General features: G+C 40.2%; 1 protein-coding gene across 8 annotated transcripts in view; it reads right to left on the reverse strand.

Annotated features, from left to right (window-relative positions):
• The window catches only part of dlg5a (discs, large homolog 5a (Drosophila)), a 169,134-nt gene extending 151,716 nt beyond the window's left edge, over nucleotides 1–17,418 (reverse strand). For all 8 annotated transcript variants that reach the window (XM_052041467.1, XM_052041465.1, XM_052041466.1 and 5 more), the window contains exon 1: nucleotides 17,227–17,418. The gene's annotated coding sequence lies outside the window, so the exon portion shown is untranslated. The remainder of the gene's footprint in view (nucleotides 1–17,226) is intronic.

Genomic DNA, 17,418 nt, shown 5'->3' on the forward strand with positions numbered 1-17,418 from the left:
TCCAAATTGCCACGCCATCTTCTTCATAATTTTTTTTATGCGTCGGTCTTACTGCAATCTAAATGGATATCAGACTTCTGCTTTACTTCTCTCTGCTGATCTCTCCAACAATATACAATTGCTGGATGATCTGCGCTCAAGAATCCATCCATTTTGCACCCAGTTAATAGAAACTAAGGATTGAGATGATTTTACAAGTGCACCATCTTCCTGTAATATGCATATGTTCCACAAAAAATATTCCCAAACTGAAGTCAAAACACTGCAGAATGGATCTGAGAGGTCCATGTTAGCTTATGACTGCTTTACTAGCTGTTCCTGATTGCCAACTGTTAACCTTGCCTTAGTGATAGGTTATGCTTCTGCCTTTGTCAATGGGTTTCAGGTTTGTTCCACACCAAACATCACATAAGTTAGAATGCCACTTCAGAGTAAGTTGCACGTAGAAGATACAGTCTTTCAGATGAGACAACGGTGAGCCTACAATTGTAGTCGAATGTAAAAGATCCCAAGGCACAACTCAAAGAAAAAAGTTTTCCAGTACATGGTCCTATTTATCCTTTAAACATCACGTATGACTGATATGGTCATTCATTTCTCTTATTTTTATGGGGCTGTCTGCTGCATTGCCAATAATATTACATAGACTATATTTCCACAGCTTGATAAATGGATCTTGATAAAGGAATATGAGATGAGTGTAGTAAAGCGGTGCTGAGATAAAAACTCAGCTGTAAGTTCAACTCAATGGCCTACTCCTGTTACTATTTCTTATGCTACTCATTAATTTGTTTTTCTTTCAATTCCTTAAAATCAATAATTACTGTGTTTTCCAGGGCCGAATAACATTGGAGCAAGTGTGAAATTTGGAGATGTTGCAGAAGTGTTATGTAGCGATTGCCTATATCAGTTTACAAGCACTCAAAAGGATGGTGAGGAAGATGAGGTACCCCTTTATAACATTAATTATGGGATAATTCAGTAAGTAACAGTACTCTAATAATATTGAACTATAATAAGAAATTGTTAAAAAAAGTAACAGGCAAGGACAATTAAAGAAAATTTAAAGTATAGCCTTTCACTTAAGTGCCTGACTGAGGAACATTTATGTCACGTGCTTCTCAGGAACAGGCCCAATGTCTGAAGGTACTTGTAACATATAAAGCATGTTCAGTTTAAAAAAGGTCTGAAGGCATGACATTAATCAAAAGCAAATTGTGAATTCTGTAAAAGTGAATTTCCGCTACCCGAACTGCCGTAACGCGAAGGTACAGTTACCTGCAAACATGGATTTCACCTTTCCCCATGTCAGTTACAGGGAAACCTGTGACATCTAGCAGTGAAGAGGCCAAGTAGCTGGTCATAATGAAGAGTTCTCAAAGACAGTAAACAAGGAAATGAAAAGCACAACTATTGACTAACTTTCTAAAACACTTTATACTGTGCAGAATGAAGAGTGCAAGATGATTAATGTAGAAACTGAAAATGGAATTTTTTAAAAATGATTAACTATTTTTATGTTTTGCTCCGTAAAATAACCTGATAAATTGACAATCCTTGCATTTAAGATTTATGTATTAAGACCAGAGAGGTTGTAAAGGGCTAATTGTGGTTTAGTGCACCATTAAAAAACTCATACTTTCAACAAAATGCACTACTTTCAGGAATTTTTTTAAAGAATATTTCTTGCCTGACTTCTGAAGATCATGGTGACAAAGGATGCAAACTGACACCCTCCAGAGGCATCACTGGCAGCATTGTCTGAATTTCCATGTTAACTACACATGCCTGCACTAGTAGTTGACCAGTTTCATAATGTATTAACAGCAAACACTGCCAGTTCATCATTATCTCACTGATAAACCCAGACATTGATTTGGGCAGAGTCATGTAATTCAGCAGCCATGGAAAACTATAACTGTTATTAATCTACAATCAGAACTGCCAGTCTCTGCTCAATAGCATCACCCACACCCAAATCAGAAGATTACAAGTTCAGCCTCCACAAATTGCATTCAGTCAGTGCAACCTAACCCGACACCTGAGTGCAGCAAGTGACCCACCAGAGTTAATGTCTTTCAGATGACATATTAATCTTGGTATCCAATTGTCTTTATGGATCAATGTCGAAAGATCCCATCGCCCATTCAAAAATTTTACAGAATATTCTCAATGACCTGGTCAAACATTTATCATTCAACCAAGAATGATCAGCTAATCCAGTGCTATTTTCTTCCATCCTTTAAGTGACAAGTTTCAAAAGCACCTCACCTCCAATACTACATAAATCTTAAGTTAGACTTCAATCCTGGCAAAAATTTATGGTCTACCAGTCCGCAATTCTTGCTCTCCTATATGCATCTGACACATGGCATACTTACAGCAAGCACCTCATGACACCAGAAAGGTACCACAAATGCTGTCTCAGCAAAATCCTCCAAAATCCACTGGAATGACAAGCAAACCACTACAAGCATCTTTTCCCAGGCATTGCTAAGATTCTGGATGTAGAACAAGAGAATTTAAAATTGCCTAGATTTCTCTTTCAAATGCAAAACACAAGAACCTTTTATTTCTACAAATAAAGAACCATATGTGAACACATATATAAATTAACCTTTACCATTCTTAAGTTTTGAACTGTTAAAATTTCAAATTGCCTTAATACAAATTTAAAACTCAGAATGCAAGTCTCATGGTTTTGTTAATATCTGCTAATATAGTAAGTCATACTTGATTAATGTTTCAATTAAAAAATGAAATAAGGTTGCTTTTTCACAACAAAACTTAAAAATTAATGCTAATTGCAATTAGTGGGTCTTATGCACATATCTAGGCTTAAATGAGTAAGAATGGCAGATTTCTTCCCTGAAGGACATTAGAAATTGGTGGGCTTTTATAACAATCCAGCAATTTCTGAAACTAGCTTTTTACTTAAATTCCAGATTTAAATTATTTTAAATTCACAAGCTACCATAGTGTGATTCAAACTTGTGACTCTGGGTCAATGGTTCAAAAATTACTGAGCTAGCATCAGAATTAATCACTATACCACCCAATAATAACTTCATTTACAAGGCTTGGCAGTCCAATCTGTATATAATGTTTTACTCATCATTTAGTCTACTTATTATTAATTTCCATTGATAAGAAGGATTTAGTTACAAAGCAGCAAGGGGGATATCCAGATACTCTGCTCAAATTTCTCACCATACCAAAACACTGAATAACCAAAAACAAAATTTCTTTACTTCAAGTTCTCTACACACATTGTGCAGATCTTGAGATGATGGCAGCAAATAAACCTGACTCTCCCCCCATATTCTTTCATTTTGCTTTTATAGATTTTTTACATTCTATTTTTTTCCCATCTTTCTTCCCCCACTCACACACTTCATGGAAGAATGATAAAACCAAATAATGAAGGGAGTGAATGACAATGGAAAAAATACTTGACCAAAAAATATAAAACCAATAGAGCAGATCAGCAATTGCACACATCTCAATAAACGTGTGCCAAAATCAGAGCAGACCTAAATGAAAAATTCCATCACCTTCAGCTAAAAGTTGTTTTTGCTAACGTCTAGCTGTGAACAGGGTAGTTTTCTGATGCCAGTGCATTAAAAAAAGGCACAAAGGAGGGAAATCTCCCATTCTATAAGATGATAGATTGAAAGATTTGCAATTATAGCATACTCAGAAACATCCAAGGCAACTTTAATTGGAATAACTATGTAATCAGTGCAGATGGAAAGATTTAGTATTTGAATTAATGCATTCAGGTGGAATTCAGCAAACAAGATATTTATTTAACATTCAGTAGACAGCAATTACTGCACTAGTCTCATTGATGTAATTTGGTAAATCAAGCTTCGGAAAAAATGTGATGCAGATAATGTACTATTTTGGAAAACTAGAATTTTTAATATATATGTAATCGTGACATAGATAATTCCACAATCAAACAGGAAAAAAAACAGATATAGATTTTAAAATATGTATGTTACAGTCCAACTGTGCAACAGGGGGATTTTCTATCCAACTCCACGAATGCTGCAACACATTAAGTTACATTGACCATAATGTTTAATTGCTAGCCTACACTGACTCAACTGATTTCAAGTGGCATGGGTGCCAACAATGAGCCTTTGCATAGAGATGCTACATTTACCTATTACTCCCGAAGGTAGGGGGAAATAAAGAGATTTACCATGATTCCTGTTTTCAATTGCTACTGACTCTGCACTTGTGGAAAGCGCACATCTGTGGATTTTGCAAGAACAAGATTCGACTTGGCTGAGATGGCCTGCGTGACTGGCTTGCCTGCTGACCTCACAAATGAAAGAACGGCCATTTGGCAAAACTATAAGATGACTGCCAGTGACTGCAGAATTTGTACCGCAATAGTGAGCGAGCTGAAATAAAAATCTATGGATAGACAGAAAATCATCATATTAGCATAGAACAACTAAATTAATGCATATGTTTCTCAACAGGAATAAAAGACATGGAAAATATTACCTTTGAATGAGTAGATTTATCATTCATGTAAAAAGTGGAGAAAAAAATGCAAATTTTTAAAGAGACAGAGGGAAAAAACTGAGAAAACAAAATTCCATTTGTTGGCACAACTGGAAATCAGAGGCATCCTCTGGTTTGTTAGTTTATTTTTCTTCCTCTTTGTATCGGTTTCTCTGCTGGGGGGGGGGGGGGAAATAGAATTTAATTGACGCTTTAGTCTTTGTTATTAGCAAATCAGCCTCTTTTAGGATTTTTAATGTTGTACAGAAAAAAAATACATTATAATCAAAAATAACTTAACAGTACATCACTTTAAACAAAATAATGTACACCTCTTCAAACCATGCCACACAAAATTACATATTTGCTGGTAGAATCTGATGCATTGATGGTCCAGAAACTGGACTGGGTTTATAATGATAACAATTCATATCTATGTGACACCACAAACATGGGATGTTTTTCCCAGAGTGCTTCATTGAGGGAGACAGAGGGGCAGAATAATAAAACTACCGTCAGACCAATGTGCAGTCATACTTCAGCTGATACCACATGCTTTAATGTTAAAATATCAGAGGCATAACTATAATATTTGCCAAACATAAATAGATCAATTCATTCCAACAAAAATCTACTTCAACTGTTTGAAGTGTAGGACAAATTGGGTATCATCAATGACATTCTTACTTGCAAGTCATCTCTTCCATTGAAACCCACAACCTCTTCTAAAGATTGTTACATTCTTTGCAAAAGTTGCTAAATATTTTACTGAACACAAGTTTAATTGTCCTGTGTTCATGAGGTGTGTAGTGATATCATGCCAAAGAATAAGATATTAGTTAAATGTCAACCCATGACCAAGAAATAGCTCTGGGCTTTTTAGTAATATAAAAAAAGACAAAAATATATACATGAAAAAAACACAAAATAAATATTAAAAAACCATCAATATTTGCTTTGAGAATATCAAAAGGACATGTAAACGATATTTGATACCATACAACTTTATATGAAACTGCTTATTAATCTCACTACCTTTAAACCTCTTTAAAGTTTTAAGATATATGATAGAATCATTGCATCATAGATCTTACAGCATTGAAAGAGGTCCTTTTGATCCACATCTTCCATGCTGACTCTGATGCCGATCTACCACTCAATCCATTTGCCCTTATCAAGCCCATAACCCTCAATACCTTTCCTATCCAAGTACCTGTCCAAATGCTGCTTAAATATTGACATTGTATCTGCCTCCACACCTCCTCCTCCCTCCTCCTCTGGCAGCTCATTCCAGATATTCACCACACTCTATAAAAGTTACTCCTCAGATCGCCAATGAGAAAAAAAATCAGAATTATCACTGACTTATGTGGCCTGAAATTTGTTTATTTCGTCACAGCAGTACAGTGCAAAGACATAAAATTACTATAAATTACAAAAATAAACAAATAGTGCAAAAACAAAAAGAATAACGAGGTAGTGTTAATGGACCGTTCAGAAATATGATGGTGGAGGGGAAGAGGGTGTTCCTGAATTGTTGAGTGTGGGTCTTTGGGCTCCTGTACCTCCTTTCCAATGGTAATGAGAGGAGGGTATGTCCCAGACGGTGAAGATCCTTAGTGATAGATGCCACCACTTATAAATGAAAATGTTATTTCACAAGTTATTTGCACAAAATGAGTATCCACTGCTAAATGTTGACTGGTGTTCAAAAAAATTCAAGTAACTTGTGATTAAATTTAATCAAATTGAACAGTTCAGAAAAAGGGAAAATGTCACAACTGGTCTTCAATGGCCAAAGTTACTTATCAAAAAAAGGTTTCCCAATAATTCAAAAAGTTCACTGCAAACTAAAAAAAACTCCAAATACTTTAATCAAGATATAAATTCAACATAATTTTTTAAAATTAGAACATTTTGTATTTTGGAAACATCCCTTATAATTAATACTTGCATCTCACTGATTATTCCAACTGATAATTAAGATCATCAATGAAGAGAAATGAACGGTCTTCAGAAATTAAAGTGCTTTATTTAAGGCATTTAAGTTTTTATTTTAAAATTAAGCAATTTGAGAAACCTAGCAGTAACGTGTTGGCTTCACGTTGGAACAGGATCTGGAAAAGCAGTTGAACCTGATCATTCCTGAGAGTAGAACAGGGAAGGAAAGGGTGAGTTATACTAGTTCACACCTAAGCCAGAAAATGCACTCTCTTATAATGCAGAAAAAAGTGAATTTTGCAACCCTTCAAGCCAACAGAAAGTCCTTTGTACAATAAAAGCAGTGGATGCTCTTTGACCTGACTCCAGCAAACTACTTGGGTAAATGTCCACAGTCTTATTTAATCGAGAAGCATATTAACTCTTTCTTGTTCTTCACTTTTGTAAATTATCACTTAAGTGGAGTAGAGCACAGACAGTGCAATCAAAGTTCCATATTCCAAAATCCCCCAAAGCAGCAGTTCTATTCTGGGATTGGGAGGTAGTGGCAGCAGTGGCAACCATCTCCAATCCCAATTCTCCTTACACCTCTCCCGTCACTCCTTAATGTACCCACACTGAGGGTAGAGAGGGTTGAATATCAAAGATTTCGTAGATCCATGAAATTTTAGGTCTTTGGGGTGGTTTTGGGGATTCCCAAATCATTAAAAAAGGAACACCCTGTGACATTATCAGGCATTCATAATGAGGGTTATGTATTTACCAAGTTCTGAACAAGTGGGGCTTTATTCAAAAGGGGTTGGGAGCCTCTGATCTATGGATGGTATACTGGACATGGTAAACTGTAAGTAATGAATAGTTTTCAAGAGAAAAGCAGAGTGAAAAGTTGGGGGGGGGGGAGAAAGAGGGGCAGAATCATACAGAAGAAAAGCAATGAAATAAGGGAGTTTTTCAAAAAAAAAATCAAAATTGTAACTCAGTAGACAAGGTCAATCAGTTGTTTTAAATTAAAATCATTTAGTATTTAGTCCATCATACCCTGACCAGTATTTTGAAACAGTTAATTAATCCCACTATCCCTTCCCCATAGCCCTCTGAAGTTTTTCACTTTACAAGTACACCAACTACACTCAGAAGCAAAAATACACCATTCACTCATCTTCTGAAATGTTGAGATTGCAGTCTAGTATTTACAAAACTGATATATAATGTTGTAAACCATTTGTTTTAATAACTGCAACACACTTATGTCCTTTCAGAATCCATAAACTACCTACTAGTTTTACCATATGATGAATCCGGTTACAATAGGCAGAATTTTTGCCTCTTCTGCACTGTATTATAACAATGAAACATCTTAGATTCAAATATTACTGAATTTCAAACAGTTAAATTCCAAACCGCATTAGGCACTGCAAGTTGCGACAGAACAAGAAAAGTCTAACAGTGCAAGCCTTCTGTTTCAGTTAAGTATGTGCAAATCTTTCAGAAATGGACACTAATAAAAGATAATGGCTGAACAAGATGATCCTTTAAGCCTCACCTTTAATTTCCAGTTCATAGAAGTCGGGGGGCTCTAAATTTCCCACACAATCCAAATTGTAATTGCCAAAGACAACATCAATAAGTCTTGGATCAAAGCAGAAATGGTTGGCGATCTGAACTTCAATTTTGAAGAATACAGTCACAGGTAAAATAAAAATGCTCAATGCATTCCCTATCTGGTTGTAAACCACTTCAACATGGATTCTCTTTTCATTTTTAATCCTCTTGCCCTGCTGAAGGAGTTGACTCATTGGTAGGATTTGATTCCATGGAGCCAGCCACCCTCTGGAACTCTGTCAAACTCCACCTTAGTTATAGGTAAACCTTAACAGCTGTTACAGGACTATTCAACAAAGGAGCAACTCCTCTGCTACTGTAATCATACTTTAATTTGCTTTATCCAAGAGAGATTTTTCATAATGCTTCTAAAATGAAATAATTTGAACTGTAATTACTTATGTAGACAAATGAAGCAGTCATTCTACAAAATTCAACAGTGAGATCAATGACCAGTTAATCTAACTGGAACATGCAGAGGATCTCGGTTTACCATCTCAACTGAAGAATGCTGTACTTCATTAATGTAGCTTTCCCCGCAACGCAGCAAGTGAATGTCAGCCTCAATTACAAGTTAAACACATATTTCTGATTCAAGGTTCAACTGCTAATTAATTAAACCAAATACTTCCTATGTATACATTCTGAAAATACTGCCAGCTTTTAGGTGCAGGCCCCAACATAGTTTCAAAGCATTTTCTATCTCAGCTTATGAGCAGGACAACCAATAAAGTTTTCAGTCCAAGACTGGAATCTGAACAAAGAAGGTTTATTCAGTTTCATTTGAAGAACTGTGTTAAGAAAATGTCTTGAATTTATGTAATGACCTTCACTACCGCAGGACATCCCAAAGCAGTTTACAGAGAAAAATGAAGTCAATGTTTTTCACACAAGAAACACAGCAAACAATCTTCACTGTCTTAGAAAGAGGAATGTTACAAAGTCCGACTAACATTTTAGTGATATTTAATTAGGGGAATAATCTCCCATCTCTGCTTTGAAGCAGTAAAGTAGAATCTGTCAAGTGCAACAGAGGGAGCAGATATGGCCTTTTCTTTAATCATCTTATTCAAAGGCCCACAAGTGACAGAGCATTACTTCTTTGGGATTCAACTGGAGTGTCAGTTTTAGATACTGTGCTCAGGTTGAGATAATTGGACTTACTCAGAGGCGAGGGTGCTACCCACTCAAACATCATCATGGATAACAAGTTACAAAAGGAGAGAAAAAGAGTAGACAACTTTGGTGGCTGATAACTTGTTAGAAATCTTCAAGATTAGGAAGGGTTATTGGATAACATTGTTTCTAGTGATTGGCAATAAGAGGAAAAGCAAGAAACATTAAAATGCGTTTAAGTTGTTACAGATATCAGTGCAAATGTAGAATTCATCACCAATAAGCTTATGAAGAAAAATTTCTGAAAATGCTTTTAAATAAAAACCAAGTTGTTGCTTACAAAAATTAACATAAACATGTATAACAGTGTGTACAACATGTAGCCCACAGGATCCAACTCACTTAAACAACTATTTTCCTGCTTTTAACAGCAAGTCCCACCCCCATAAGTATTTCGATAGCCTGATTTTGACATCTTATACTTAGATGACAAAACCAGAATTTCTAATATTTGCAAATGTCTTTACACACAATGATAAATATTCAACCACTAAAAATTAATAAAAATGCAAAACCTAAATCAAATAAAGTTAAACACGAGTTGAATTTAATTCATCAAATTATCTGAAACTTGCCTCTCTCCCTCACAGCCATTCCTCTCCATTGAAATGAATGGAGTCAATGAAACTGAATCAAGTCTACCACTGATTTAGCAGGCAGATTTCCCAGCATTATTAATGGGAAATGATAGAATGTTGGCACTTCATCACTGGATTCCATGAGGAGGCCACAGTCAGAGCTCAGTTAGAATGACAGTAGCAAGACCTTAGAGGAAATTGTGGACTTCTGCACTTATGAGTGACACTCAGGAGCAATTTGATTTATCAATCTCGCCCAGCCCATCACAGAAAAAGATTACACACCACTTGTGTATAGAGAATAATCAGGACTGTAAGATTTTAACTTAGTTGCCTTAGGGAACAAAATAACAAAGACATAATAAGCAAAATGGTTGTTTCACGTCTGTCACAGTCCACAACTAAATTGCATTTAATGTGTGCATTTCATAGATATGTCAATAGAAAAAAAAGTATCAAATTAGCTTGTGCGTTCCTCATAAGAAACAAAAAGTTTGAACATAATTACAGATTGTGACATTTTATTCAAACTGTAAATACAGCTGTTATAGAATTTATACCATAAAACACAAATATCAGATTACATTAAAAAATTCAAATCAACATTTACAACCAACATTAGAACTGAGTGAAAAGCCTGCGACAGCCTACAGGCTGGGGGTGGAATGTGAAGCAGTGTGTTTGTACAAAACCTTGCTAATTGAACTTAGCTGCAGGATTGCAATCAATGGATTTTAATAGTTTCATTATATAAATAATTTCTTGAATATCCTTATTAAAACTGATTTATCAAAACTGACAATGGTGATACCAAAAACATCAATAATTGTTTTATGTCAGATTTTATTACAAAATAAATTATCTGGCTATACAGGAGCATAAAATACACCAGGATTGTGTCCTGTTTCAAAATTCTCTACTCCCTTCTATCACTGAAGAGTCAAATGAATCAATGTAATGCAAATGATTTGCAATCAGTGGGCAAGCATCTAACAGGGATGAGATCAAGCTGCGGCCTTCCCCCCCCCAAGCTCCGATTGCTGGATGTCCCAACTTCTCATCAGTAACAGTGTGATAGGAAGGATGTGAATAAAAATACACTGGTCATATTTTCCAGCAGTTGTGAACCTGAGGTAACATGATGCACTGTCATCAGTGCCGTATTGAGTTAAATACACATAGCCAAAAAAGAAAAGGTGGATGAAAAAATTTCAGTGGCATTGGCATTATTTCAATGCAGAGCAGAGGGGTTTATTAGTGGTGTCCTGATCAACAACGACCCCTCAAACAACATTTTTCACATTTCCCTTTGGATACAGATCAGTTTGTATGTTAAATGTGTGCTATGACCTTGATTACAGTGCAAAATGCATAAATGCTGGACTCAACATTGAATTCTACACCTTCAGGTAACTTGAAGTCTCTGTCTGTACCAATGATCTAACTATGATATTGGCTCAGCTTGTTTGTTTTTACCTTATTTTTTTCCCCTCTGGAAGTGGAGTATGTGCCCAGCCTGGCCTGCCAGGCACGTCTTCCTGCTCTGCATTTTGCAACTGCTACATTCCTATGTCAATGTTCTCAGTCTTTAATTGCTCCCATTCACTCATCAACAGATAACTTTGTTTACTAGTTTATCCCCATGGTTACCCCAGTTTTACCCTATCAGAGACATCCCCCCTCCCCCACTTTCCCTGCAGCTTACTGAGTTTCATTTCTCTCCTTCACAGTTGTAAAAAGCCATCAACCTGAAAAGTTAACTGTTTGTTTTCCCACAGATGCAACCTGACATGCTGTTAACCTCATATGTTTCTTTAACATAGGAACTGTTCAGGGAGCATTGTACTTGGCTCTCTCAGACTGGACAGACCTGACCTACTGGAAGTGTACACACTATGCTTCTAGCCGGCACCATGTCAGAATCCATGAGGAAGGGCAAGATCACCCTCATCTACAAACAGAAAGGGGAGAGGGAGGACATCAGAAACTGGTGTCCCATATCACTGCTGAATGCGGATTACAAGTTTCTGTCTAAAGCCATCGTCAATTGAGTCCAGCCTGCTCTCGGACAGGCAAACCACTCAGACTAAAACCGTCCCATACCAAGCAGGAAAATCTGTGATAGCCATGCACTACTCAGGGATATTATCACCTACGTGCTAGCAGGAAGGCGGACATGTGCCTGATCATCTTGGACCAGGAGACTGCCTTTGATATAGAAGTACATGATGGATGTGCTCTCCAAAATGGGCTTTAGGGAGGGAATCAGGAATTGGATACAACTGCTCTGGACAGACGTCAATAGCACAGCCCAAATCAACAAATAGAAAACAGAAATCTTCCCCATCAAATCTCAGCCAGGCAAGGCTGCCCACTCACCTCTGTTTTGTTTGCTTGTTTTATCAAGCTTTTGTGCTGAGTCCATCAGGAAGAACACAGGCATTATAGGGGTGATGATGCCTGGCAGTGGGGGGCACTCAGATCAAAGTTCTCTATACACGGATGATATTACTGTCTTCTGCTCGAATCCACTGCCAGCCTGCAGATTGATCAGCATCTACAACTAGTTTGAACTGGCCTTGGGGGCCAGAGCCAATTGTAACAAGAACGAGGCCACATTCTTTAACAAGTGGCCTGAATGACCCTCTGTGCCCCTCAACATCAAGTCAGATGACCTGAAGGTGCTGGGATTCTGCTTCCGAGGAGCCTGGACGTGCCAAGAATTGTTTGGAGCCAAGGTGAAATAGAAATTGGAAATGTGGGAGCAGTTCTCCCTCAAGATGGTGGGAAAGAACCTGGTCATCAGTAAGAGCTGCTCTTAGTGTTGCTGTACATGGCACAGCTGTGGCCCATACCCCACTACTGCACCATGGTAATCACTGGAGCCATCTTCCTTTTCACCTGGAGATCCAGAATGGATTGTGTCCATCAGGTCATGATTTTCAAGTCTCCAGAGAAAAGGGATATAGAAGCATACTCAACATAGCCGTCATCCTTACGACCATCTTTGAGTGTGGCTGTATCAAGCTATGCATAAAGACGAGAACACAAACGCGAAGTATCACTTCACGCTGAGGTTTTACCTGTCCTTTTTGCAACGGATGTGCCTGATCTAGTTGCTGCGCAATGCTTTATTCAACTGGGCCTTGCCACAGTACCTGCCCTTCAAAGAAAAGTTTCTGTAGAAAAATACCTTTTCTTCACCAGTCCATCAGGCAGTGGTCAACACGGAATGTCTTGGAAGCCCTGCCCGAGGACGTGGGGGATCCTGTGGGATGGTTTGTGTGAGCTGACTACGAAAGTGATTTGGCAGAATGCCTCATCATTAGAACTCACAAACACGCACCAAGACCTGACTTGACTGGCAGTGAGATCAGCTCTCCCTGTCAGAACCTTCCTGCACATTTGGATTCTCAGTCCCACCACACACTGTCCTTGAAATGGCTATGGTGAGGATGAGACAAATATCCAGCTCCTCGCAAACTCTGCATTTGCCAAGAAGGTCTGGGAAAGAATGCAATGGTCATTGTCTCGATTCACTCCAAGCAGCTGCATAACAGAGGACTCTGATCTACAGGTTGTTCCCAGCAACACATACTGAGACAAACATCAATTGCTGCTGTTAGATCATAAGCTCGTTAAAAAGGTGCAGTTGGTCCGCCAAAAACTTATTGGTCTTCACATAAAAGGAAACATTCTAAAGTGCAGGAGTACATGCTGCGGGACACACTGAATCTTGGAGCAGCCACCAAACCTCAGTTGAGAAGAACCACAATCTAGGGTTCTGCCACCCCTGGACATTGATGAGCTGGGCCCTGTGTAACAGCCTCTCTAATGCTTCATAGGTTTATTATTTACAGAGGAAAACACACAAGGATTCTTGCATTGTAGGAGAATGTACTGAATTGATGGCACAGCAAGTATAGAGAAAGACGTGTTCAAATGCTTTTACTATAATATATTATATAAAGTATTTTTGAAATAAAAATAGTTCTGATCACTATTACATTGCTGTTTTTGGGAATTTACTGTGCGCTAAGTGGATGCTACAGTTATTATATCACAAGTGACTACACTTTAATTATGAAAAGATGCTTCATAGCTCCTACTTTTGCCATTAATTTAGGATCTTGAGGAAGCAACAGAATCAAAGAGAAAAAAAACTCTGCATCCTCAGGAAGATAAAGTGAGAACATTTCTTCAATTTCCCCTCAACTCCAAACTAACATCCACTCTTTTTACCACCCTGATTCTGCATCCATAACTTTCCACCATAATCCACATTCTTCCAGAATTTTCCCCAGATGTTTCTGACAGGATAACAGAATCGATAGTAAATAAACATCACTCTAGTTGTTATAAATATTCTCATGTTCCTCAACGAGAGAACCATTTACTCAATTTTTATTACTCGGAACACCTCAACTAAATCATCCTTTAATCTCAATGCCAAGGAATAGGTCGTTTACTAAATCCTACATGTTAATTGTCACCTTGTAAATGACTGTATGATGAGAAATTGTAAAATGTACTCTTTACAAGCAACTAGCAAAATTTAAAAACAGAAAATGAAATCTGATCAGCAAATTATCAATTACTTGAATACAAATGTAAAATTAATGTCTTAGTTTTACTTGCATTCACATATTGACAGGAAAACATGTTCCTTACTGCAATGTCTCACAACCAGCCACAAATGAAATATCATCCTCCTCTCTCATCTTTGCTGGCAGCTGCAGCCTCACCTTTGTAAACAAAAGCATTCAAACAGAAAGGTACACAATCGTACATGCAAATTTCTCTCTTTCATCCAAAGAAAGATTTTCACATAGACATCTAAGCAAAGACACAACAGCACTACGCTCACACAATGTTGTGTAGGGACAGATACACAGACTCAGTTTGCACATGAAACACAACTGGATGTGCACACACAGATTTACAGTTATATTCAGAAACGGATACAAAACCTTTTCACTCAAATGCAGGATAGTGCAAAGCTCCTGTACTCACACATAAACTTGCTCACACATAAGGAAATGCAAGAACTCTTGCACAGGTACACACAACTACAGAGGAAGGGGCAAAGTAGTACACACTTTCACATCCTGGCAGGTTCAGTCATGTGCAGTCAAGTGCATAGCTTCACTGAAGCACAAGTACAGAATCACCCATATACACTGTCTGACAGTGAGACTATCATAGACAAAATATATCATTCTTATAAAGGTGGAGCATACTTCCACAATTTCAAACCTTTATTCAGAATTTCAAAGGCAGACACATATCATTCTCAGTTAAATTAGCACTGTAAATTTCATTCTCATTTCAGTATCTTTCAAGTAAACAAGAGCATTGCTAAACCAAGAGGCAAAAATTATCTCAGCCTCTCAGAGGTGGACACAAGCAAAGGCAAATATATATATGAATTGCAAAGTTTATTCTCATAAATCAGAACAGCTCAGTCAGAATGATCATTGTACTGTTCCGTTCTGCACAGACAAACTCTCATTGAGCTGTGCACTGATGTAAATGTAACCAGCTCCTCTAATGCTAAAACGTACATCACTCTCATGCAGAAAGTCACACATAAACATACACAAAGTCAGGCACCAATGGAGACAAATCAAAGGCAAACATCCTCATAAGACAAGTGCGGTCTCAAAAATCAGACTAGTGTACAACTACACAAACCCACAGACAAGCTTGTGTTGTCATACAAATACAAAATTTCAAGTGGATTCAATTACAACTAGATTCCTCCCTTGCATAAGCATGTATAACACAAGAATGCAGAATTTCTCAGGCCAACAGTCATCAGCATCTCACTCCAAAACATCCACTATCCCTTTACCTCCACAGATACTGCCAGACCTGCTGAGTTCCTCCAGCAGTTTGCTCTTTTACCCCCAAGAAAGATCATGCATATTCCTGCTCTTATGCAGCCACACACATGCACCAGATGAGTGGTACATCAGGGGAGAGGGGAGTGAGAAATTGGAGTGGGAGCTAAATGCATTGAGATAGGTGAATTATGGAAACCAGTGGGGACAAATGGGGTTGGGGCAGCGGATGGTTGGGGGCAGGTGAAAGTAGAGAGAGACATATGGGTAAGGAGAGTGATGCGTGAGAAAGGGTACAAGGGAATAAAGTGAGAGTAGGGCATAAGTAGGCTGCTTCAAGCAAGCAGAGTAGGCTAAGCAGGGTATTGTATAGGGGGGATGCTATGGGAAGATGTGGGGGATAGCATAGCCCAGGGAGGGGAACTGCTGCGGGTGGGGGGGGGGAAGTGGGAGGAAGAGGGGGAGGAAGAGGAAGAGGGGGAGGAGGGGGAGGAGGAGGGGGAGTGGGAGGAGGAGGGGGAGTGGGAGGAGGAGGGGGAGGGGGAGGGGGAGGGGAGGAGGGGGAGGGGGACGAGGGGGAGGGGGACGAGGGGGAGGGGGAGGGGGACGAGGGGGAGGGGGACGAGGGGGAGGGGGAGGGGGACGAGGGGGAGGGGGACGAGGGGGAGGGGGAGGGGGAGGGGGACGAGGGGGAGGGGGAGGGGGAGGGGGACGAGGGGGAGGGGACGAGGGGGAGGGGAGGAGGGGGAGGGGAGGAGGGGGAGGGGAGGAGGGGGAGGGGGAGGAGGGGGAGGAGGGGGAGGGGGAGGAGGGGGAGGAGGGGGAGGAGGGGGAGGAGGGGGAGGGGGAGGAGGGGGAGGGGGAGGAGGGGGAGGAGGGGGAGGGGGGAGGGGGAGGAGGAGGAGGGGGAGGAGGAGGGGGAGGAGCCAGATCGAGGGGTGGGGATGGGGCAACTGTTGGATGGGTGGAGTTGATGACTCGAGAGGGTCCATGGCGGGGTGCTGGATATAATGAACTAGGGGGGTGGTGGGCTGGGGTGTGATCTGCGGGAGGTGATGCGTTGGGGGCTGATGCTTTAGGGGTAGACCTGCGGGAGATGATGTGTGGGGGGGGGTGATGTGTTGGGGGGTGTTTTGTAGGAAGTAGACCTGCGGGAGATGATGTGTTCGGGGGGGGGGTGATGCGTTGAGGAGTAGACTTGCGGGAGATGATGTGTTCGGGGGGGGGGGTGATGCGTTGAGGAGTAGACTTGCGGGAGACGATGTGTAGGGAGCTGATGTGTAGGAGGGGTGATGCGTTGGGGGCTGTTGGGTTGCAGGTAGACCTGCAGAAGATGATGTGTGGGGGGGGGGGGTTGTGTTGGGGGCAGACCTGCGGGAGACAATGTGTAGGGGGATAATGCATTGGGGGGGGGGTGATGTGTTGGAATTGATCTGCAGCAGGTGCTGTGCAGGGGGCAGCGATGCGCCTCGGCAGCATGGGGACACACAGCACCCACCCACCCTGCCCCCGGGCGGGCCGCTGCCACCCCGGACACTCCCCGCTCCACTCTCTCCCTCTCTTACCTCAACGCTCCCCAGCGGCCCGACCCGCACCGATCCTCTGTTATCTGCTCCGCAGTGAAGTCGGATGGCGGGGAGCCGGCGCTGCTCGGTACCGGTACCAGAGGCCGCTCCTCGGCCCCATTCCCGCTCCGAGGGCGCGCTGTTTCTCTCCGCTCGGCCACTGCGTGACGCCAACTCCAGGCGCTCGGTGCG

This window comes from Pristis pectinata, chromosome 30 (assembly GCF_009764475.1).
Source record: "Pristis pectinata isolate sPriPec2 chromosome 30, sPriPec2.1.pri, whole genome shotgun sequence".
Taxonomy (NCBI): Eukaryota; Metazoa; Chordata; class Chondrichthyes; order Rhinopristiformes; family Pristidae; genus Pristis; species Pristis pectinata.